Genomic DNA, 23,079 nt, shown 5'->3' with positions numbered 1-23,079 from the left:
CTGCCACAGTCGGGAGTCGGCGGCCCAGCAGGGGTGGACACCACAACTGAAGACCAGCTGATGGAGGTGTAGTGATAAGCAGTACCCGCACCTCCCTGGGATCCAGCCCTTTGTGCAAAGTAAATCACTCCTAATTACCTTCCCACACAAATAAGGTTTAAGACGCACGATGATCTCAGTCTGGAAAAAAAAAGCCAATCACACAGAATATATGATGCTTGCATTTATTATCTACAGTGGCTAATGAAAACTAAGCAGCAATTTATAATAATGTGGAAATAGAAAGTGCAAGCTATATAATGCCAATTATCAATCACAGATGAATATGCAATTATTTGGTCTTACGCTCCTAATGAAATGTAGATGAAGGTACGATCTGATCACACCCAGGACCCTCGCCGCTACAGGTGGCCGGCACTCCTCAGAAGAGGAGGGGAGGACTGGCCAAGCCCCCACAGTCCTACACCAGAGCGGGGATGTGATGTTAGGAGTCTCGGCCCTGATAGTGCACAGCTGGTCGTCCAGGCACTGTTCTTCTTGATACGCGCGTCTTTCCAACAGCCCAGGATGAGTCCCCCCTTCCCTGGTCCAAGTATAGTTCTCTTATTAGGAGCTGCACGTCAATCATCATGACGTGTCAGCTCTTCGAGAAGCTTCTAGGCTCTCCCTTCCCGGCAGTAAACATGTTTTTTGCTTGGAAAGTTACAAGACTGGAAACAGCCAGTCTTGGCTCCCAGGCTTCGGTACTGTGTTTTGAAAAGATCAAACATTCTTGCCTTATCAGTGCACCTGACTCGCAGAGCGAAGACGAGCAAAGCTGTGCCTGGCTCCCAAGGGCTGCATAGAGCCTCTTGCAAATGCTAGATGTTTTATGTCTTCAGAAAAGGCCTTCGCAATTAACCCCTTGCAAGCATGCAGGCTCACCCAGTTCGAGAGTCCTGGTTGATGCCAGCATTTTCCTCCACGCTTCGAATAGGCTCTAATACACACAAGATAGCTCAGTGGGTTAGTGCAAATGCAGGTTACTGCAAGCGCCTAGCAGTTTATCACGACATTCCACCCCTTTCGAAGTGAGGCCTGAAAATGCTGACTCAGTTCCATGATCTGGAAGCATGCACAGTGTGCTGTAGGCCAATTAAGCGTTTCTCTAGCGCAGTCATTCTAGTATAAAGGAAAGACATTCTGCGCAAGAGCCCAATGAAGACGATAAGTATGAATATTAGGGAAATCAGCAATCACAGCAATGGGTGCAGTATTATATTAAGCAGCTTAGTGGAGGAGGGAGACAATCCAGTGAATATATCCCACCAGTGGTGAGTAGTAACTGATTGCAGATGGTCAGCAGTTTTGATCAATTGGTTTCTGTCTATTATTAGCTTGTACTCTGCAGAAATAACTGAGGTAGCTAGCGTCTGGAAATCTTTCCAAGTAGTTTGAGCAAACTGTCTAATAGCTTGAAGCCGGGCAGTAATCACTCCATAGGATAGAGTCCAGTTAAGCAAATGCGTGAGCTCAGCATGCAGAGTAGTGTGAGACCACTGGGTTAAAGAATATAGGGTATGAGTAACAATGTCTAAGATAGTCACAACTTGATCTATGCAAAATACTTGAGGATTCCCTAATAATCTATAATTGTTAATAAGCAAGGAATGATTAGTAACTACGCAAGCTTTATGCTGATCTATCTGGAAGATGTCAGTCCCATTTATGTGGTATTGCATCCAGGTGCACTCCCCTGCTACGGGATGTATGCATGGGTCCGGAACCCTCCCAGTTAGGGGACACACCCACCCCTGATCCCAGGGCATGCAGGTGTGACTGTGGATGGTGTAGTTTTGGCTGTCTAACCATTCCCCTCGTATTTGCGGAACCCACCAGGAACCATTGATTTTCATAGGCAATACTATAAAAGGGCACCATATTTCTAGAGCATAAGCGGTCCTACTAACTTGCATTAATGCATGGCTGTGTTATTCATGCAATCAAAAGCAAGCGGCTTAATCCATATGTTTGCTGGTAACTGTAGCTCTGTGTGCCAGTGGGTTGAAGATAGTCGCCCCCATTCGGAGCGGAAGGCCAACACCTGCTGATTTAGCAAAGTTTGCCATAAAATGCATCGTGTGTCTTTAGCAGTTTTGTTGACCTGTCCTATGGCAGAGAAAATGTCTTCATAGCTGAAATTCTGCCACTTCCAATGGTTGCCAATACTTGTAGCAGTGTTGCACAGGGTAGGACTTATCAATGGGCCCCACTGGGCCAGAAGTTTTATAGCGCCGCTGGCATCAGAACCCATAGTGGCTAACTTGTTGCGCACAGTTTCTATGTCAAAAGCATTTAAAGCCCCCGTTCCCACTCCCACTGCACCCGCAATCAATGAATCTAAACCACTAGCTACGCGCAATTTGGTGATGGGCCATAGAAATCGACTCCATTTATAGCAGCTTGGTAGTACTAAGGAGACATTGCCCCGTGACAAGTCTATGTCTAAGTGTACCTCTGAAATGATGGAAGCGTGCATCACATGTCTGCAATTTAAATGTTGTCTTACTACTGGAAAATGTAGCATGTTCACAGTTTCTACTTTGTGTGATTTGAAAAACACCATCCTCCAAGTGGGATGCCTACCATATACAATATTGGTTTTTGATACAAATACCATACTACCATCTGGTAGAGGCTGTTTCAACGTACAATTGTATGAAAGGCATTTGGTCAAGTTATAGTCCAGAAAATCTTGGCGAGTACACTCATTGCAGTTCTTGGGGCAAAAGAAACATGAAACATCAAACAAATTATTTGATCCATTCACTGAAACCTTTGGACCTAAGATTTCATAAGCGCCAGTCATATGAGTTAGTGATAAAAGGTGTCCGACAATGTGCCAATCTAGAACTCTTGCAGTTCCATGTGGATACTCATTTGTAACGCTTTTCTCACAGGTTACGGTGCGGTTGTAGTTATCACGCAGGACTGGAGCATCAGGTGTAGTGCATGCGATTCTCAGAGTCCATGTAGTGTCTTGCAATAACCCACTCTTTACAGAGAAAGCGTTGGTTTGGCAGGCCAGGAGCACCCACAGCAAGGCAAGTCCCATCCCCTTCATACTGCTCTACGTTCGTGGTGTGAGCCTAGTAGCGGGAATATAAACAGGCACATCAGAATTATGCAAAAGTACAACATAAGTACTTCCAACACCTTGACTTAACACTTCCCCAGCCTCAGGCTTTTTGTTAGAATGGTGCACCCACACCTTTTTTCCCGTGCTACCGAAGCCTCCTTCCCCCCTCAATGTAGTGTCTGGGGATTGCTTGCTTTCTACTACTAGGGGGACAACTGCTCGTTCACAAATCAATTGTGCAATTCGGTCATATTTGGTTAATGGTACTGCAGATGCACCAGCATTATGTAAAAGTACCGAAACAGTCCCTCCATAATCAGGATCAATCACACCTCCCAATATGTCAATGCCTTGTTTTGCCAGGCTGGATCGTGCAGCAATGCGTCCATAAGTGCCAGCCGGCAATTTGATGCCAATACCCAGCGAGATGGATTTGGTTTGCCCCGCCGGTATAACATCATCTTCACAGGTAGATAGATCAAGTCCAATGCTGCCTGCAGTCGCTTGCACAGGCAGCTTAGCTTCTTTGTCGGTTTTCCACACAACAAGAGTCTTTGTAGATTCCACTTTCGCACTTGTCGGTCTCACAAAGGGTGTCTGGCGATTTCCCAGTGGACGATTGTTCAGTTCAAACAGTGCTTGTGCCAGATGTTTGGACCACCCCTTGAGAGTGTGAGTCTTAGTCAGCTTCTTTATTTGTTGCTTGAGCAGCCCATTGCTACGTTCCACCAGAGCAGAGGATTCTGGGTATCGGCTGATGTGCAGTGTCCATTTTATGCCTTGCTCTAGTGCCCAGTCTTGCACATTGTGTCCAGCAAAATGGCTGCCTTGGTGTGATTGGATTTCATCCGGGATGCCATAGTGTCTGATGAGGTATTCCATGCCTTGCAAGGTAGCCCGTTGATCTGCATGGGCGACTGGATAAGCTAACAGCAGTCCAGAGTATGTGTCTACCATGGTAAACACATAATGCTTTCCATTCTCGGGCGGTAAAGGGCCAATGTAGTCAACTTGCCATACGCTAGCAGCTCTTTCACCTCTTCTCAAAGGGCCTTGAGGCTTCCTCTCCAGAGGGTAGTGCTTCACTTCACTGCACACGGAACATTGGGAGGCAGCTTGTATGGCTTGATCCATGGTAATGGGCAATTGTCTCTTTTTTGCCCATTGATAAGTTCCTGTTTGCCCTAGATGCCCTGAGGTTTGGTGTGCCCAATCCGCCATCCCTTGCAGCACCTCAGCTTCTTGCGGTATTGTCACTGGGCGAATCTTTGCCATTTGGTCCACTTCATTGTTGAACAGGGCAGCCAGTGAGGTGTCAGGGGGCATGTGTGCATCGACATGCCCAATGCAGATTTTGCACCTCTCACCTTTGCACCACATCTCTTCCCAGATGTCTGGCCCTCCCCAGATCGGTGTGTTCTTGATCTGCCAACCATCTCTTCTCCATGCCGGTGCCCAATGTGTCAGGCCTTGATATGTGGCCCAACTGTCTGTGTATATGTATGCAGTCTCTGTTTCCTTCACCTGTTCAATCACGGAGGCCACTGCCTGCAGTTCAGCATACTGACTTGATCCTCCCACACCTTCTCTCATTAGCAGTGTTTCTCGGTGGGGCTGGAATGCAACAGCTTGCCAGTGTCTTTGCCCTTTATCATACTTTGCGGTGCCGTCCGTGAACCATGCAGACTTTTGTTCTTCTTCTGTCAATGTATCATAGGCGGATGCGACTTTGAAGGGAGATTCTGGCAACGCCACAGGGGTGTTTGGTTCAGGCATCGCTTCCAGATCTACCGCCTCCAGCATTTGTTCTTGCAGTCTGGAAACCCCTGTGCGGCCAGCTTTCGCACCTTGCTGTAAATATCATTTCCATTTGACATGAGTGGCGTCTTGTGCTCTGCCACTTTTCCCATTTGCAGCAGTGTCACGCACCCAGCCCATGATTGGAATTTCTGTGCAAATTGTCACTGGTTGCTCGCCTGTGATTCTTTCAGTTTCAAATAGAGCCCAGTACACTGCAGCAACTTGTTTCTCAAGCGGAGTGTATCTTGTCATAGGATCTGTGAGTTTGCTTGACCAGAACCCCTGTGGCACTCTTTTCTGTCCTTGCTTTTGCCACAAGCTCCACACAGCCACGTCATTGTAGACAAGAATTTCCAATTCAAAAGGATCAGTTTTTGTCAGGGGCCCCAGCGTGATGTAATTTTGCAATGCGTCTTTAGCCTGTTGGAAAGAAGTCTGTTGCTCTAGGCCCCATGTAAAGTCATGTTTCTTTCTGGTGACTTTGTAAATGGGTTTCAGTATCAGGCTTAAATGAGGTATGTGATTTCTCCAAAACCCCATTAACCCAATGAATCTTTGTGCCTCTTTTTTATCTGCTGGTGGAGCCATCTGCTGAACCATATCAATTACCGGGTCAGGAATTTTCTTAACTGACCCAGACCAGATTGCACCTAGAAATTTCACCTCTTGAGCAGGCCCCTGTACCTTTTTGGGATTTATGGCCCACCCCCGATTTTGCATGTGTGTGATCAACTTTTCAGAAGCGTTTTCTACATGTTCTTTCTCAACACTGGTCAGCATGATGTCATCAATGTAATGAGCAATAAATACATTATCCAATTGCACCATCTTTAAGTCTCTGGCAATTAATCCATGACACAGAGTGGGACTATGCACATACCCCTGGGGCAATTTAGTAAAGGTAAATTGTCTGTCTCCCCAAGTGATAGCAAATTGGTCTTGTGATTCAGTGTCAATATCAATGGAGAAAAATGCATTGGCCAGGTCAAGGACCACATGCCATTCACCCACTTCTCTCGTAAGGTTTTCAATCAGGGTGATGATGTCTGGCACCGCCGCAGCTAAGGGCGGTACCTTCTTGTTCAAAATGCGGCAATCAATTGTCAGACGCCATGCCCCATCCGGGCGGCGGACAGGCCAGATCGGCGAGTTGAATGGACTGACTGCCGGCCTCATTATGCCAGCTTTCACCAATGACTCAATAGTTTCACCAATCTCTTTATGTCCTCCTGGCAACCGGTACTGCTTCACGCACACTGGGTCAGCAGGAGGAGGTAAATGCAAGGGGGACCATTTGGCATGCCCAACCACAACGGGATTTATAACTCTCACATGGATTTTTCGATTGCCAAAAACAAATTCGCCTAAATCTGTAGTCACACTTTTGCCCAACAACACATCCATGCCAAGGATGTACTCCGGTATATCTGCAATCAAAACATTTGCTGTGAAAGGCAATCCCTCGCCAATTGACATTTTTACATTAAAGGCTTTTGCAACAGTTTCTGCTCCCCCATAACCATTGACCAAAACTCTGGGACCAGACAATTTACTGGGATTGCCATTCAGAATGGTTACCTCAGCTCCTGTGTCTAGCAGAGCCAAAACATGTTTTACTTTCTCATCCAAGTACAAGGTAAGTGGCACAAAAGGGCGTCTGTCTCTGGGACTAGTTCTCTTTATTAACCGTACCTCAAAGACAGAGCCAGCCCTTCAATCAAAAATGGGGTCTGGGACCTCCCACTTGTCCTTTGCCAAATCAGGGTAACCTTTTGCTCGCACTTTGGGCTTCAACACCTCCTCTTCAGAGGGTGCAGAGGGCTTAGTTTTTTCCAATCCCTGTATTTTTAATTTTTTCCATTTCTCAAGCAGCACAGATGTGGGTTTACCATCTATCTCTTCCCTTGGAATTACTGCTTTTAGCAGGTCCACCCACATTTGTCTGCGTGTGATCTCGACAGTATCAGCTTTCTCTTTAGACTTTACATTTTTACCACGCTTTTTCTCTGAATTATTGTTTGCAGCCACTAGGCGCGCTGCTTTACGCAAATCCAGCCCTTCTAATTGCCCTAACAGAAGTGCCACTTCACCAATGGCTTTGCCCTGCGCTGGACCCAGCAATGAAAGCAATGCGCCCTTCATGTGACTCGGTGCATTTCTTAACAAACGTGCGCGCATGCCAGCTGTAAACAACTCCATGTCAGGCCCTGCAAAATTTGCACTGTACAGTGCACACTGCAAACCCATCTCTCTAAACTGATCTGTTGCTTCAGTTAGTGATTGCCAACCGCCCCAACTCTCTTCCATATCCATTGGACTCCCATACAGAGTCATTAAGGCAGTCTGAAGCCAATTAAACAAGGAATGAGAACCTTGCTGTCCGAGCGCACCGCGCACTATCTGTCCCAACATCACATTAGTAGTGAGTGAACCCATCTTTAACAGTTCCTCTGGGGTTAAGAAGATACTATCGGCACCCGTGTCCCAGAGGCGAAGGAACCATCTCAGAAGTGCTTCACCTGGCTTCTGTCTAAATAACTTAGCAATCTCTAAAAGCTCTGTCTGTGTATAATCGCGGACAATCCTTGTATTCTGAATATTTGCACCGCCAGCTTGGCCTTTTGACTTGTTAGTGATTAACGGCCGCGCTGGATAAACACATTTCTTTGGAGCACATTCCAGCTCCTCTTCATCGGAACAATTTAATTCAGCAAGTCTAATTTCAACAGACTCATTCCAGTCATATGCTTGCTCAGTTTCACTATCACTGACTTCACCCGACCATAAATTTGGGTCCCAGTTATCTTTCCTAATTAGCGCGCGAATCCTTATCTTTGACGGATTGCCCCGCCGCTGTCTGCGCTTGTGCGTGGCTACACGCACAGCTAAAGAGGCACACCTGTCCTCCATCTGATCAGCCCGTTTAACGGACGATTCAAGGGTCTCTCTCATAATAATTTGTTGCTCTTGGAGCAGGGAAATCTCATCTGTTAATTTGCGAATCTGCGCATCTTTAAGCAATTCATTCTCATGCACCTTTCTGAGCGCCTGCAGGAATAACCAGCCTATGTTTCCTGCTGCCTTTAGCTCCCTTCTGCATTTCTCAAGCGGTAAACTCTCCAAGCACTTACTAATTACTGCCAGGGAAACATCATTTTCAAGCATGTCCCATGCCCTAGGTGCCGAGTACCGATGCAAAATATCTGCCACACCCGACCAAGCATTTGATGCCGGCCATCCTGGAATGTGACAGAGGGCCTCATTACGACCCAGGCGGTAAGTTACCGCCTGGGCCGTGACTTTACCACCATGGCGTAAACTACGTTTACGCCATGGTGGTTGGCGGACTTACCGCCCCATTCCGACCTTGGAGGGGCGGTAAGTCCCCAATCCCCATTTACCCTTCCCCATTCCCATTTTTGCCCCATAGGGCATAATGGGAGTGGGGAAGGCGTTAATTACGCCACCGTAAATTACGGTGGCGTAATTAACTCCATGGTCCCTTAGCGCCATGGATTTTAACACCTGCTAAAAGCAGGTGTTAAATCCGCCATGGCGCTAAGGGACCTCGTACTCAGGCGGTAAGAGTCGGCGCTGTTTACGCTGCCGTAAACCCCTTACCGCCTGGGTCGTAATGAGGCCCAGAGTGCACTATCTTCCCCATTGCATTCATCTTTTGCATGTTTTTTCCAGAATGGCATCGTGCTCGTAAACCCTGCTCACAGCGCCAAATGTAGTGATAAGCAGTACCCGCACCTCCCTGGGATCCAGCCCTTTGTGCAAAGTAAATCACTCCTAATTACCTTCCCACACAAATAAGGTTTAAGACGCACGATGATCTCAGTCTGGAAAAAAAAAGCCAATCACACAGAATATATGATGCTTGCATTTATTATCTACAGTGGCTAATGAAAACTAAGCAGCAATTTATAATAATGTGGAAATAGAAAGTGCAAGCTATATAATGCCAATTATCAATCACAGATGAATATGCAATTATTTGGTCTTACGCTCCTAATGAAATGTAGATGAAGGTACGATCTGATCACACCCAGGACCCTCGCCGCTACAGGTGCCCGGCACTCCTCAGAAGAGGAGGGGAGGACTGGCCAAGCCCCCACAGTCCTACACCAGAGCGGGGATGTGATGTTAGGAGTCTCGGCCCTGATAGTGCACAGCTGGTCGTCCAGGCACTGTTCTTCTTGATACGCGCGTCTTTCCAACAGCCCAGGATGAGTCCCCCCTTCCCTGGTCCAAGTATAGTTCTCTTATTAGGAGCTGCACGTCAATCATCATGACGTGTCAGCTCTTCGAGAAGCTTCTAGGCTCTCCCTTCCCGGCAGTAAACATGTTTTTTGCTTGGAAAGTTACAAGACTGGAAACAGCCAGTCTTGGCTCCCAGGCTTCGGGCACTGTGTTTTGAAAAGATCAGACATTCTTGCCTTATCAGTGCACCTGACTCGCAGAGCGAAGACGAGCAAAGCTGTGCCTGGCTCCCAAGGGCTGCATAGAGCCTCTTGCAAATGCTAGATGTTTTATGTCTTCAGAAAAGGCCTTCGTAATGAACCCCTTGCAAGCATGCAGGCTCACCCAGTTCGAGAGTCCTGGTTGATGTCAGCATTTTCCTCCACGCTTCGAATAGGCTCTAATACACACAAGATAGCTCAGTGGGTTAGTGCAAATGCAGGTTACTGCAAGCGCCTAGCAGCTTATCACGACAGGAGGATGTGCAGGCACCATCAGACACGGCACATGGACAGCAGCAGCAGGAGCAGGCTCTAGGTGGGAGCAATGATGGCTCGGGGCCATCAACATTGGAGGGGCAGGCATCGGCCAGAGGGCAGGAGAACCCCTGAATGGGAGTGTCTTCCGTGTGGCACCGGTTGGGCCAGCAGATAGGTGTGGAGCGGCGGCGGGAGGAAGAGGCGCGGCTCACCATGGTCAGGGCGGAGTTCTCCATGCGTCGGGCTTTGAGGAGGAGAGAGTGCCTCGAGGCAACTTGCAGGGAGTTGGAACAGGCCATGAGTGCCTCCCTGCGAGACCTCAGGGCCAGGACAGAGCCCGCCTCCGGCAAATAGACATGGAGTTCGATGATGCCCTGGCCCGGGACACCACAGAGTGAGCTGCTGGACTTGCCCGCCGCCATTGTATATAGTTAGATAGTGTTAGGTTTCCTTTAGTTTTTTCTTTTTTTTGGTTGAGCTTGGACAGTGACGTTTTTGTATGTAGTTTTTTATTAGGTAGTATTTTTGATAGGTTTCATTTCATCAGTTGGGCTCATGGACTCTGGATTGTTAATCTGTACATAGTTCACCATTGGATTGTTCTCTTTTTTTTATTTTTACCATGGAGCAATGGTTTTCACTTTTATTTTTCCCTTGGATTTGCTTTGTTGGACTGTGACTTTGGACACCATTTCTTTTGGATTTCTTTGGATTATGATTTCTTGTTTTTTATTCTTTTACGGACATGCAGCTTTTCTTTTATTATTCCCATTGTTGTGTGTTGGATTTAGATTACATTCATGTTGTGTTCAATACATTTTTTTCTTCATACTTTGATGTGTGGTATTATCTCATTGGTTTCATGCATGTCATGATATGGGTTTTCACATTCACTTGCACCCATTGTGTGTGTGTGACGGACATGTGTTCATTTACATATTTGCCATTGGGGTTGTATCATGTAATTGCCTTTTCTATGTGGGTGGATGCAATACTTGGTTGGGTCTTTGGGCTGGGGAGGCTGGCCATAAGGGCCACGATTGAGGATCGTCATGACCTGGGGGTAGGGGGACATGAGTGGGACATGTTTGGGGGCCTGCTGGCAGGTGTCCCTCAGTGCTGGGGGGTGGGAGTTCAGGGGGACATGAGTGGGAAATGAGGGGGGGTCTGCTGGCAGGTGCCCTGCACTCCTGGGGGGTGGGGGTACAGGGGGACATGAGTGGGGGCCTGCTGGCAGGTGCCCCTCAGTGCTGGGGGGTGGGGGTGCAGGGGGACATGAGTGTGGGCCTGCTGGCAGGTGCCCTGCACTGCTGGTGGGTGGGGGTGCAAGGGGACATTAGTAGGACATGAGTGGGGACCTGCCGGCAGGTGCCCTGCACTCCTGGGGGGTGGAGGTGCAGGGGGACATGAGTGGGAGCCTGCTAGCAGGTGCCCTGCACTGCTAGGGGGTGGGGGTACAAGGGGACATGAGTGGGACATGAGTGGGGGCCTGCTGGTAGGTGCCCTGCACTGCTGGGGATGGGGGTGCAGGGGGACATGAGTGGGGGCCTGCTGGCAGGTGCCCTGCACTGCTGGGGTGTGGGTGTGCAGGGGGTCATGCGTTGGTGATCAGTAGTGCAAGCTGACATTTGGCTTGGCTGGGGGGCATGCCCATGGTGGATGGGCTGTCTGCGGGACATGACCAGGGGTGCAGGGTAGTCCCCTGTGGTGTGGGCTGCATGCAGGGGCCATGGAGGGTGTAGAGGGAACACCGGGGAGGACCCACACTACCAATTCACGTGTAGGACTCCCCTGCACCCCCGAAATACACGTACCCTGCTGAAATTGCGTGTGAGACTTCCCGCAAACCCCAGGAATACACGTACCCCACTCGCACAGGCCCTTTCACGTGTGAAACTTCCTGCGCACCCCTGAAATACACGTACCCTGCTGAAATCACGTGTGAGACTTCCCACGAACTCCAGGAATACACGTACCCCACTCGCGCAGGCCCTTTCGCGTGTGAAACTTCCTGCGCACCCCTGAAATACACGTTCCCTGCTGAAATCGCGTGTGAGACTTCCCGCGAACCCCAGGAATACACATACCCCACTTGCACAGGCCCTTTCGCGTGTGAATCTTCCTGCGCACCCCCGAAATACACATACCCTGCTGAAATCGCGTGTGAGACTTCCCGCGAACCCCAGGAATACACGTAGCCCACTCGCACAGGCCCTTTCACGTGTGAAACTTCCTGCGCACCCCCGAAATACACGTACCCTGCTGAAATCGCGTGTGAGACTTCCCGCAAACCCCAGTAATACACGCAGCCCACTCGCACAGGGCCCTTTCGTGTGTGAAACTTCGCGCGAACCCCAGGAATATTGGACCTGTGCGAGTGGGGTACGTGTATAACTGGGGTTCGTGGGAAGTCTCACACGTGGTTGGAGCCGGGTGCGTGTATTCCTGGGGTGCGCGGGAAGTTTCACACGTGAAAGGGCCGGTGCGAGTGGGGTACGTGTATTCCTGGGGTTCGCGGGAAGTCTCACACGCGATTTCAGCAGGGTACGTGTATTCCGGAGTGCCGGGGAGTTCTACAAGTGAATTGGCAGTGTGGGTCCTCCCAGGTGTTCCCTCTACACCCTCCACGGCCCCTGCAGGCAGCCCACACCACAGGGGATTACCCTGCACCCCTGGTCATGTCCCGCAGGCAGCCCATCCACCATGGGCATGTCCCCCAGCCAAGCCACATGTCACCTTGCACTACTGATCCCTTGCACCCCCACCCCCCAGCAGTGCAGGGAACCTGTCAGCAGGCCCCCACTCATGTCCCCTTGCACCCCCACCCCCCAGCAGTGCAGGGCACCTGCCAGCAGGCCCCCACTAATGTCCCACTCATGTCCCCTTGCACCCCCACACCCCAGCAGTTCAGGGCACCTGCCAGCAGGCCCCCACTCATGTCCCCCTGCACCCCTAGCCCCCAGCAGTTCAGGGCACCTGCCAGCAGGCCCCCACTCATGTCCCCCTGCACCCCCAGCCCCCAGCAGTGCAGGTCACCTACCAGCAGGCCCCCACTCATGTTCCCTTGCACCCACACCCCCAGCAGTGCAGGGCACCTGCCAGCAGGCTCCCACTCATGTCCCACTCATGTCCCCTTGCACCCCCACCCCCAGCACTGAGGGGCACCTGCCAGCAGGCCCCCACTCATGTCCCACTCATGTCCCCCTGCATCCCCACCCCCCAGCAGTGAAATGCCGATCTCATGACATAAACCAAAAGTCAACTACGTACATCAACACATGTCTGTCACACACAAACACTGGTTGGCATTGCTTGTGTAAACCCACATTTTCACATGCATCAACCCAATGAGCGAATCCCACACACGGAACTAAAAAATGAAAATGTATTATGTACATGAAATCAAAAATGAAATTAAAGCATACCAAAATATGAAACATGAAATGAAAAGCATGTGAAAAAGATGATTGAATGAAAATGATAACCAATCCAAAAAAAATGGAAAGAAAAATAGTCCAAAGACACCCTCCAACAACGCAAATCCAAAGGAAATGTAAAAAAAAATCTCCATTGCTTCATGTTCATAATAAAAAAAACAAGAGAAATCAATCCATAGTCCAACTATTTACAATCCATTGTCCGGAAAAAATAAATCCATTGCTCCATGTCCATAATGCAAAAAAATAAATAAAATGAATACATGATGAAACTATATAAAATCCATTGTCCAAGGATGTAAAGGGTCCATGATCCCAACCAAACAAATGAAACCTACCTAACAAACTACCTAAAAATATAACTATATACAAATTTGTGTGGCATTGTCCATTGACCACAAATAAAAGGAAAACTAAAAGGAAACCTAACTCTAAAAACTATTTACAAGGGCAGCGGGCTAGTCTGACGGCTCACTTTTGGATGACCCGGGCCAGGGCATCATCGAACTCCTGCTCAATGTCCTGGAGGCGGTCCTCTTCCATGGCCCAGAGGGTTCGCAGGGACGACGACATGTTCTCCTCCAACTCCCTGCGAATTGCCTCGAGGCACTCGGCCCGACTCAGGGCCCTCTGCATGGAGTTCTCCGCCCTGACCACCGTGAGCCGTGACTCTTCTGCCCGCTGCAGCTCCGCATCTATAGAATGGCCTAACCGCTGCCACACGAAAGACACTTCCAGTCCTGGGTCCTCCTGCCCTCTGACCGATGCCTCCCCCTCCGATGTCAAAGGCCCCGAGCCATGATGGCTCCCACCTTGTTGCTGCTGCTGCTGTGCCTCTGCCTGTGCCCTGGCTCTTGCTGCCTGCACATCCTCCTCTGGCTGGGGTGCAGTTGTTGAGGTGGCCACTCCTGCTGGACGTCCGACTCCCGACTGTGGCAGGGATATGTCCTCCACCAGCCTGGCCGCAGGGTCAGAGGCAGCGCCACAGGGTACCCAGGTGATCCATGAGTGGGAAGATGGCATGGAGGACGACTGGGGCATAGGGGGTTCAGTTGAGGAGTGGGTCGGAACAAGGTCCAGAAAACAGAGGAATCCGGCCCTGGTGAGCTGTCCCAGTAGGTCAACGCGGTCACCGAGCCATCCGAGAAGACATGCAGTCTCCTTATGAAAAGACTGCAGGTCACCTCACATGGCCCGTTGACGCAACGCCACCCCACCCAGGACAGGCTCAACCCGGTCCCGGATAGCCACGTCCGCAGGGAGAGGAAGGCCAGTTGTTGTAAGCGGATCCCCTCCCTGAAAACGGGTCTGGACGTAAGCATCCCTGCTGGTGCGGGATGATGCAGTGACAGGATCGGGGACGGGATTACACACAGGCACCTCCGCGGTGGCCTGTCTGCCTCCTGTCCCTGCCCTTGCACTGCAGCACTAGTACCAGTGGAATCCCCACCTCCAGACCCCGTTTCTGTCCCTTGCACGGCCTCCTCCTCCACCAAACCCCCCACCAACCTGGATGACTCCGTGCCATCTTCCTCCGTCGCACCCTGTGGGGTCTTAGCTGCCCCTTCTGCTGCCGAGGAGTCCAACTCCGACCTCCGCCTCTTGGACCTTCCCTCGGCAGCTGCGGCCTGGGACGCGGCACCGGACTCCTCACTCCCCGACAAGATGACAACCTGGGAGGGGAGCCGGGCCTTGTGTCTGCGGCTGGCGAGATGATCCCTGCTGCTGTGCTCCACAGCACCCTCTGCGCCCTCTTCTTCAGTTGACGCTGCAGACAGGGAGAGATAAAACACAGGCATCAGGGCACTGTATAATGGACTGATACACACATGACAGTTGCACATGAGTGGCATTGTTTAACTACAGACACGGCATCACACTCCACGACACACATGTCATTTTAACTCACAGACATGAACATTTCAACAGCAATATTGCACCAGGCAGCACCATCCATACACATACAACGGCATGAACAGCCAAAGGTGAGCCTGACATCACATGAAACACAAGGAGTGCACTAGACATGCACACACGCCACCACACTTACATGCATGTCTACATCTCCTCCAACTGTTGCAGTGATGAGATCACCATACATGTCACATCTGCCATTCATCCTTCTACATATCAGTGTCACGTGCATCCATGTTGCATCACAGTTGCACACTTGTCAGATACACATACATGCACATGTACACAGTGCAGATACATGCATTATGAACCACCATCCATGCCACAACCATGCCAATGTACATACACAGAAATTCAAACATGTGTGCTCCCACACCTGCATTTGCCCAGCATGCCTACCAACACATACACCATCAATGTGTCTCACAACTGAGAGGTCTCACATGTGGCAGCTTCACACCCATGTTCATACACATCCCTACATGGCCCTACATAAACACATGTGCAACCTGCACACTACTGGCACACTACGACACGCACAGCGTACTATCAACATGCATGTACACTTACTGCTCGACTCCAGACGGGTCTGCCTCTCAAGGATCTGGACGTAGAGCGCTGGGCATATGCGTTCCAGGACCCTCATTTGATGGTTCGACAGCTGGCCCCGGCGCCCCTTGGCATCCGCTGCCTTAGCAAGGCGCCGGGCCTTGTTGAGGGTCCTGGACCTGAAGTCCTCCCAGCGCTTCTTGACATGATGTAAGTCGTGGACTGCCACCCCCTCCGTGTTGATGGCAGTCACGATGTCCATCCAGATCCTGGTCCGTCCTTCATTGTCGGAGCACGAACTTCCAAAGAGGACATCATACTGCCCCAGGACTTGCTCCACCAGGACACCAACTTCGGTGGCAGTGAAGCTGGTGGCCCTCTGCCTCTCTGGCTGGGGGTTGCCAGTGCTGCCAGATGGTTTTGTGCTGGACATGGCAACCCCAGAGGCAGGAGTGGGTGGGCAACTGGGGATGGGCTGTGGAGCGATGGAATCCCAGTCAGGAGTCTTTTGTTCCAGCATGGGTGGTCACAGCAACTACACCCCTGGCTGACGTGCAGGCAGCAAATGGCAGGGCACGTGGGCAGCAGGCAGTCAGGCAGCAGCAGATGGCAGGTGGGAGCGTGCTTGGGGCTCTGGGGGGCAGTAATTTGGCCTTCTGGGCAGGAGCGTGGTCTTCTGTGTGTTTTCGCGTGGCCAGCTTGATACGGAGTGATTTGGCATGTGAAAAAATTGCACGTCAGCGTGTAATTCAAGGAAAGGGCCTTAGCGCGTAAGCGCATCAGCACACACATGCGATTTCATTGGACCAAAGGCCCTTAGCACGTAAGCGCGTAAATTACATTACGCGCGCAGGTGTTTCCCTCATAGCACGTGATGACAGAGCACACGTGGAAAAACTGCACGTGTCATCGCGTGTAATTGGAGGAAAGCGTCCGCGTACACGCGTATCTGACGTGTACGTGTGGGCCAGTTTAAAAGCTACGTGTAGGACGCCATTTCCTTGTACGTGCTTTTCGTGGAGAGTGAGTGGGTGAAATCTGTACTTCTTGTCGGTTCACACACGATTACTTCACAGCGTTTCTAGTTCGTACTCCCTGTTACCGCTGACAGCTCTTTGCTGAATTTTTGTTGGGCCTGTTTCCTCAAACAGAGTTCACTTCTCCTTTTGTCCTGTCTCCTCAGACAGCGTACAATTCTTCTTTTGGCGGGGGTGTTGCCAACACGCACACGTGCCTATTTTTCACATACTTTTTCCAGGCAGACGGTGAGTTCCGCACGTACTTAGCAACTGTGCTTGCCCCGTGTGTTGCGTTCCCCTTCAGAGGTCATTTTAGGCTGTGTGTATTACGCATACACTTAGTTTTGTGTTTCTGGGTGCCACAGCGTAGTGCGGGTTCATTTTATCACGCACTTTGTCTACGAGGGGTTGCGTGCACGTTAATATTTGATTTTGGGCTGCCTGTGCGTTGCGTGACCCGTCATCTTCCCCCAGGGGTCAAAGACAGCCTTGTTAGAGCACTAGGGTACACATTCCATCTGGTATCCTACCCCTTTGACCCCTAATTGCCCAGGACAATAGTTTATTGCAACTCCCATACGCACAACAACATCAGTGCCATGGTTGGGAGGCAACCAAGCGGTAAGGGAGGCAAAGGTGGCTGACCTTCAAAAGGTGGGGTGGTGGGCGTGGTAGGCGGCGTGGCTGGGATTTTCAGGGTGCCCCTATACCCCCATGTGTGGAGGAACAATCAGGGACACCCATGCCGCCCCCCATGGTTGAGGGAAACGTGGCTGACACCATCCCAGCTCAGCCCCTGTTGGACCAGCCCATTGTGGCACCTGACCTGGCACAGGATGACTCCCTGGCTGACTTCCAGGTCAGCAAGTCTAGGCCACGTGTGGTGGTGCAAGTTGTTGTCACCAAGCCACGTGGATCTGGGGAAGCTATGTCATCTGCTGCCCCAAGTATGCAGGGTGGGGAGGCTGCAGGGGCAGCTGCAGCTCCATCCGCCCCAACTCTGACTCTCCCAGCCAGGACAGTGTCAGTCCAGGTCCATCAAACTGACGTTCCCCCTGCCAACATTACCCTGCAACCAATGCCTGCATCAAGACCTATGGTCATTGTGCATTCCCACACTCCTACTACCCAGTCCATCGGTGATTCTGCCCCTACTGACTAGAGCGGCGTAAACCACTCTGGCTCTGCTCCACCTTTAAAGAAGAGGAAGAAGGGTACTCTGGCACGACAGGCTGAGACCCCTGACACGGTTACACACACCGGTACCTCAAGGAAGCCTTGCTTTAATGATCCAGAACTTGATGCACTTGTGGCCTATGTGTCAGCACATAGCCGCGAAATGGTGGTGACTGCAGGGTGCAAGACCACACCTGGTCAACGAAGGGCACACTGGCAGACCATCGCGGACCGCATAAGTGCCCTTGGATTTGTGAGGCGCACAGCTAATGATTGCTACAAGCCGTGGAATGACCTGAAACGCAGAGCAAAGAACAAGCTGGCCTCAAATCATGCCGCTACTCTGGTGACTGGCGGTGGGTCTCCACAAGAGGACAACAAACTCACTGAACATGAGTCTGTTGCTGGGGCCTTCGTCACAGAGGAACAGATCCAAGGTGTGGGAGAACTACCTGATTATGATGCATTGTCCGGTGAGTGCCCATGCATGTGTGTGTAATGCATGTGTATGTTGTTTGGGTGATGGGTTCTGATTGAGTGCCAGGTGACGGTGTGTGTGCCTGAGTGGTATGGGTCACCCATGTGCTTCATCCAAAACATTCAGCGGCCTTGGATTTGGGTGTGACAGTATCCCTTCTGCCCACAGTAGTAATTTCGCGCAACATTACGGCAGTTGCCCTTGAAGTGGCATCTTGCAACAACATTGTTTGTATTTTTCAGTGTTCGTTCAGGCTGATTGTTTAAATTCTCCCACTTTTTCTACGCATTCCTCAGCCCTATTGTCACATTTGTGACATGCTTTTGTCATTGATGAACCCCACATTGGCCCACATGTGTTACCTTGTTAGGTGAATGATTTGACCATTCAGGCTGATTGATTATTGGCCTGATCACATACATTTTTGGGGCCTGTTTGAATGTGGAACATGATAGTTGTTTCCTGTCATGTTGAAGTGCACAACCATTGATGTGTACATCGGCCTGCAATCACTGTATTTTTGTACACTGGATGTGTTGCAGTGTGTGGCACATGCCTATTTTGTCACACTATGTAGCATTTTTCATCTCGTCATGTCCATCTCACATGGATGGCTGACAGTATTTATTCACTGACATATGGATGTACTTGTGGAATGTACCATGGCTATGGTACATGCCATCTGTGTGATGGCATGTGTCATGTATGTGTATTGGACATGCCACTCACAGGCCAATGTGTGATGGCAGTGCTACCCAGCATGCAGCAAATGTGTTGATCTTCCATCTTGGTGTCATCAGTGTCTGCCTTTTGCCTCCCCTTCCAACTCAGTGACAGTGCATGCTTGGGAGGGTTATAGTCATGTGGGACATGTGTAAATCATATACTGGTTCTGTAGCTTGTCAGGCCTATTTGTGTGCTATGGTGCTAATGCCTGTTTCCATTTTTTGTCTTTCATGTTTTTGCAGGGGATGACGCACTTAATGCTGTTGAGGTTGAGGAGATGGTGCAGACCCAGGAGGGATCTCAGGCACGACCGGGCACCAGTGGGGCACATGGTGTGGTGGTGGGTGAGAACCCAATCTTGCTGCAGACCATTCTGTCCAGGGGTGTCTCTGGGTGCACCTCCCCAGACCTCTATTCAGGTGCTGATTCGGATGATGAGACCTATGTGGCGTCGCAGGTAAGTGTTTCTGGCAGGGATTCTGTTCTGTCCAACCCATCTGCACCAGGGGTATAACCCTCTATTGGGATGTCAGTGTTGGTAAGTCCGCCTTTGGCGGTTACGGATGCAGGGTCACATTCCACAACATCTGATCCTGTTCCTGGGCCAGCAGATCAGAGGGGGAATGCAGTCCTGCAGCCTCAGGCAATGCCGGCACAGCAAGGCGCAGATCGCCTTGCCCCAAACAGGTGTGGTGCCCGCCGACGCGGTGGCCGTACGCCACCAGGCAATACCGCATGGGAACAATCCATGTACGGTATGGCAACCCAACAGGCAGCATCAGTTGAGATGATGGCTCAAGCAATGGAGAGGGTGGCCACTTCCATTGTCCCCCCTGAAAGGCAGATGGAGCAACTACAGCAGGCAACAGACTCCATTTGCCAATCACACAGGGAGGACATGTTGGCGTCCAACAGGGACAGACGGGCGGCACTGGAGACTCTACGCCAATCTATATCAATAGAGTCCCAGGGCCACAGGGAAGCCCTGAGGGTAGAACTCCATCACCTCAGGGAGACTCTTGTTGACCTTGAAGCTTCCACTAACTTGAGGACAGAACAGCAGCTGGAGCGGCTCACACGTTTGCTCTCAGCTGAGATGCAGGCAACTCGGAAGGAGATCCGGGCATCACGTCAGGTGGTGAATGGGGATCTCCGCACTATAATCCTCCAGAACGAGACCTTCCACACCTGCATGCTTGCTGCCATGGAGGACCATACCAGGGCTTTGCGTGGGCTGCCTACCATAGCACCACCACCTCCTGTGGCAGCATCAGAGGGTGATGAGAGCGACAGCAGCAGTTCTCCCACAATGGCATAGCCGTGCAGGCCATGAGCCCATGGAGGTGTTTTTTTTCCCAACATCCACACAGGTGGCTGTTGGTGCGCACCCTGTCCTCGGATCTCCTGGGTGCCCCCCCTGACCCCCACATGGCCATTTTTGATTTTTGATTTTTGATTTTTTTTTTACAGTGTGTTGCCTTGTGTGGCTCCCGTGGGCATCCACCGTATTTCGGCTGGGCACATGCAGGGTTGTCCTGAGTTTGGGTTAGATGCTTGGGTTCGTGAGACACACACTCCTCCTGCTTCCCGTTTCCATGGGCTTGCAAAGGGTGTGCCCAAGTGACAGTGACTTACACAGTGACGTTGGACTCCCATGAGCTGTGTGGGCAGTCTGTAGTCAATACTGTGTAGCGTTATTTCATTTGCGGGTTGCCCCACACTGCAGTGATAATCCCTCCTACCAAGTGGGGATATACTATCTATTTAATCCAATGAAGGGACGTATACATATTTCTTTAACACAACATGTTACCCTCAGCAATCTAAAACCTGATCACACAACTTATTTTGCCCAATATAGGCTATGCCAGTCTGATAAATGACATGTATCCAATATTCAAATATCATATTTTAATTCATTTGCTAAACAGCACAAGTATCAAAAAACATTTTTCTAAAAAATGCATTACACCACATAAAAAATATACAATGTTTAAAAGTGGTGATTTCACCACACACACTCAAGTTATACAGATCCTTGAACACTCTCCACAGTAGTTAACTCAATTTTTCTTATTTCCTACTGTGTACAACAACTTAGCCCGACTTATATAAGTTTCTGTCCTTGATGTTACTATTAACTGGACATTCTTCAGGGGCGGAAAATTGTCTTGTGCTTCCTGTAGACTTCTCTCTATGGTTCCGGTTTCTATAGCTGGGGGTACATACAATACAAAAACGTAACACTACATTGGAATAATTGGTTGTTTTACTTAACCTAGCCAAACCTAATCACCATTAGGATGCAACAAGTATATACTTTATACAATACTAGTGCTTAAAACCTGTAGCCAATAAATGTTGTACAGGTTTATTAGACAATCACAGTTTTTTGTCCTTCACTATTCACATTGGTTGAGAGAGATAGCCCCTATCTTCACCATATTCTCTACTGTCCTCATCAAAAAATATCATGCTTCCTGATGTATAATATGATCATAGAGCACACACCTCTATTTTGAAACCTAAATAGGTTAACCCTTAAACAGTTTTATAGGGTATGGCCTCACCTCAATACCAATACTGATTTCTCTCTCTTGTAGGTAAGGTACATGGGATTTTCTCAACCCAAATCTGGTATGTGCAACCACAATGCGGTATGTGTTCTGTTAAAAAAATATATAGGACATTCTGTAAGTTCTTAATACAAAGGAGAGAGATGGACCAAAACACAGAAAGTGGAGAGACAGGGGAAGGATCCTACCTTTATAACCCTCAGTCGTAAGATATTACTACTTTGTGGGGTCTGCAGTCTTCTGAATAAGCTTCCAGGCTTTCTGTGTTTTGGTCCATCTCTCTCCTTTGTATTAAGAACTTACAGAATGTCTTATATATTTTTTTAACAGAACACATACCGCATTGTTGTTGCACATACCAGATTTGGGTTGAGAAAATCCCATGTACCTTACCTACAAGAGAGAGAAATCAGTATTGGTATTGAGGTGAGGCCATACCCTACAAAACTGTTTAAGGGTTAACCTATTTAGGTTTCAAAATAGAGGTGTGTGCTCTATGATCATATTATACATCAGGAAGCATGATATATTTTGATGAGGACAGTAGAGAATATGGTGAAGATAGGGGCTATCTCTCTCAACCACTGTGAATAGTGAAGGACAAAAAACTGTGATTGTCTAATAAACCTGTACAACATTTATTGGCTACAAGTTTTAAGCACTAGTATTGTATAAAGTATATACTTGTTGCATCCTAATGGTGATTAGGTTTGGCTAGGTTAAGTAAAACAACCGATTATGCCAATGTAGTAATACGTTTTTGTATTGTATGTACCCCCAGCTATAGAAACCGGGACCATAGAGAGAAGTCTACAGGAAGCACAAGACAATTTTCCGCCCCCGAAGAATGTCCAGTTAATAGTAACATCAAGGACAGAAACTTATAGAAGTTGGGCTAAATTGTTGTACACAGTAGGAAATAAGAAAAATTGAGTTAACTACTGTGGAGAGTGTTCAAGGATCTGTATAACTTGAGTGTGTGTGGTGAAATCACCACTTTTAAACATTGTATATTTTTTATGTGGTGTAATGCACTTTTTAGAAAAATGTTTTTTGATACTTGTGCTGTTTAGCAAATGAATTAAAATATGATATTTGAATATTGGATACATGTCATTTATTAGACTGACATAGCCTATATTGGGCAAAATAAGTTGTGTGATCAGGTTTCAGATTGCTGAGGGTAACATGTTGTGTCAATACTGTGTATACATTCCTAGTGGATATTGTTGTTGTATTGTACACTGCATGGTGTATTGATATGTGCTTGTGCATCCATGTCTTCCTCCTAATTTGCAGGTTCATTCCTCATGTCTTCACAAGGCCGTCTACTTTGGAGATGGAGTTCATGTTGTAAGCAGTGCACTTCCAGATTTGCGTGGCACCAACACTGTATAGTTGAAAGTGGTCGATGTGCTAGCATCACCAGTTGTAAGTCTACGTATCCTTTAACTTAGTACTGTCATATGAATGCTATGTTTGGGGTGGCTAGCTGCATTGTATTGTGGTAAGTCTTTGGTCATGTGTGTTGTCAGTTCTACATTAATGGGAGCATATTCTGT

The 23,079-nt window shown here is 49.2% G+C and overlaps 1 long non-coding RNA gene across 1 annotated transcript in view; it reads right to left on the bottom strand.

Moving 5' to 3' along the window:
* Positions 1 to 417: 417 nt before the first annotated feature.
* LOC138566991 (uncharacterized) overlaps positions 418 to 23,079 on the bottom strand; it is a 58,800-nt gene continuing 36,138 nt past the window's right edge. The window contains exon 3 of the long non-coding RNA XR_011302078.1: positions 418 to 3,128. This is a non-coding gene — a long non-coding RNA (uncharacterized lncRNA). The remainder of the gene's footprint in view (positions 3,129 to 23,079) is intronic.

Source organism: Ambystoma mexicanum, chromosome 2p (genome assembly GCF_040938575.1).
Source record: "Ambystoma mexicanum isolate Mex_15411 chromosome 2p, UKY_AmexF1_1, whole genome shotgun sequence".
NCBI classification, from domain to species: domain Eukaryota; kingdom Metazoa; phylum Chordata; class Amphibia; order Caudata; family Ambystomatidae; genus Ambystoma; species Ambystoma mexicanum.
Note: the sequence above shows the minus strand (reverse complement) of the source record. Positions and strands in the feature narration are given on the sequence as shown.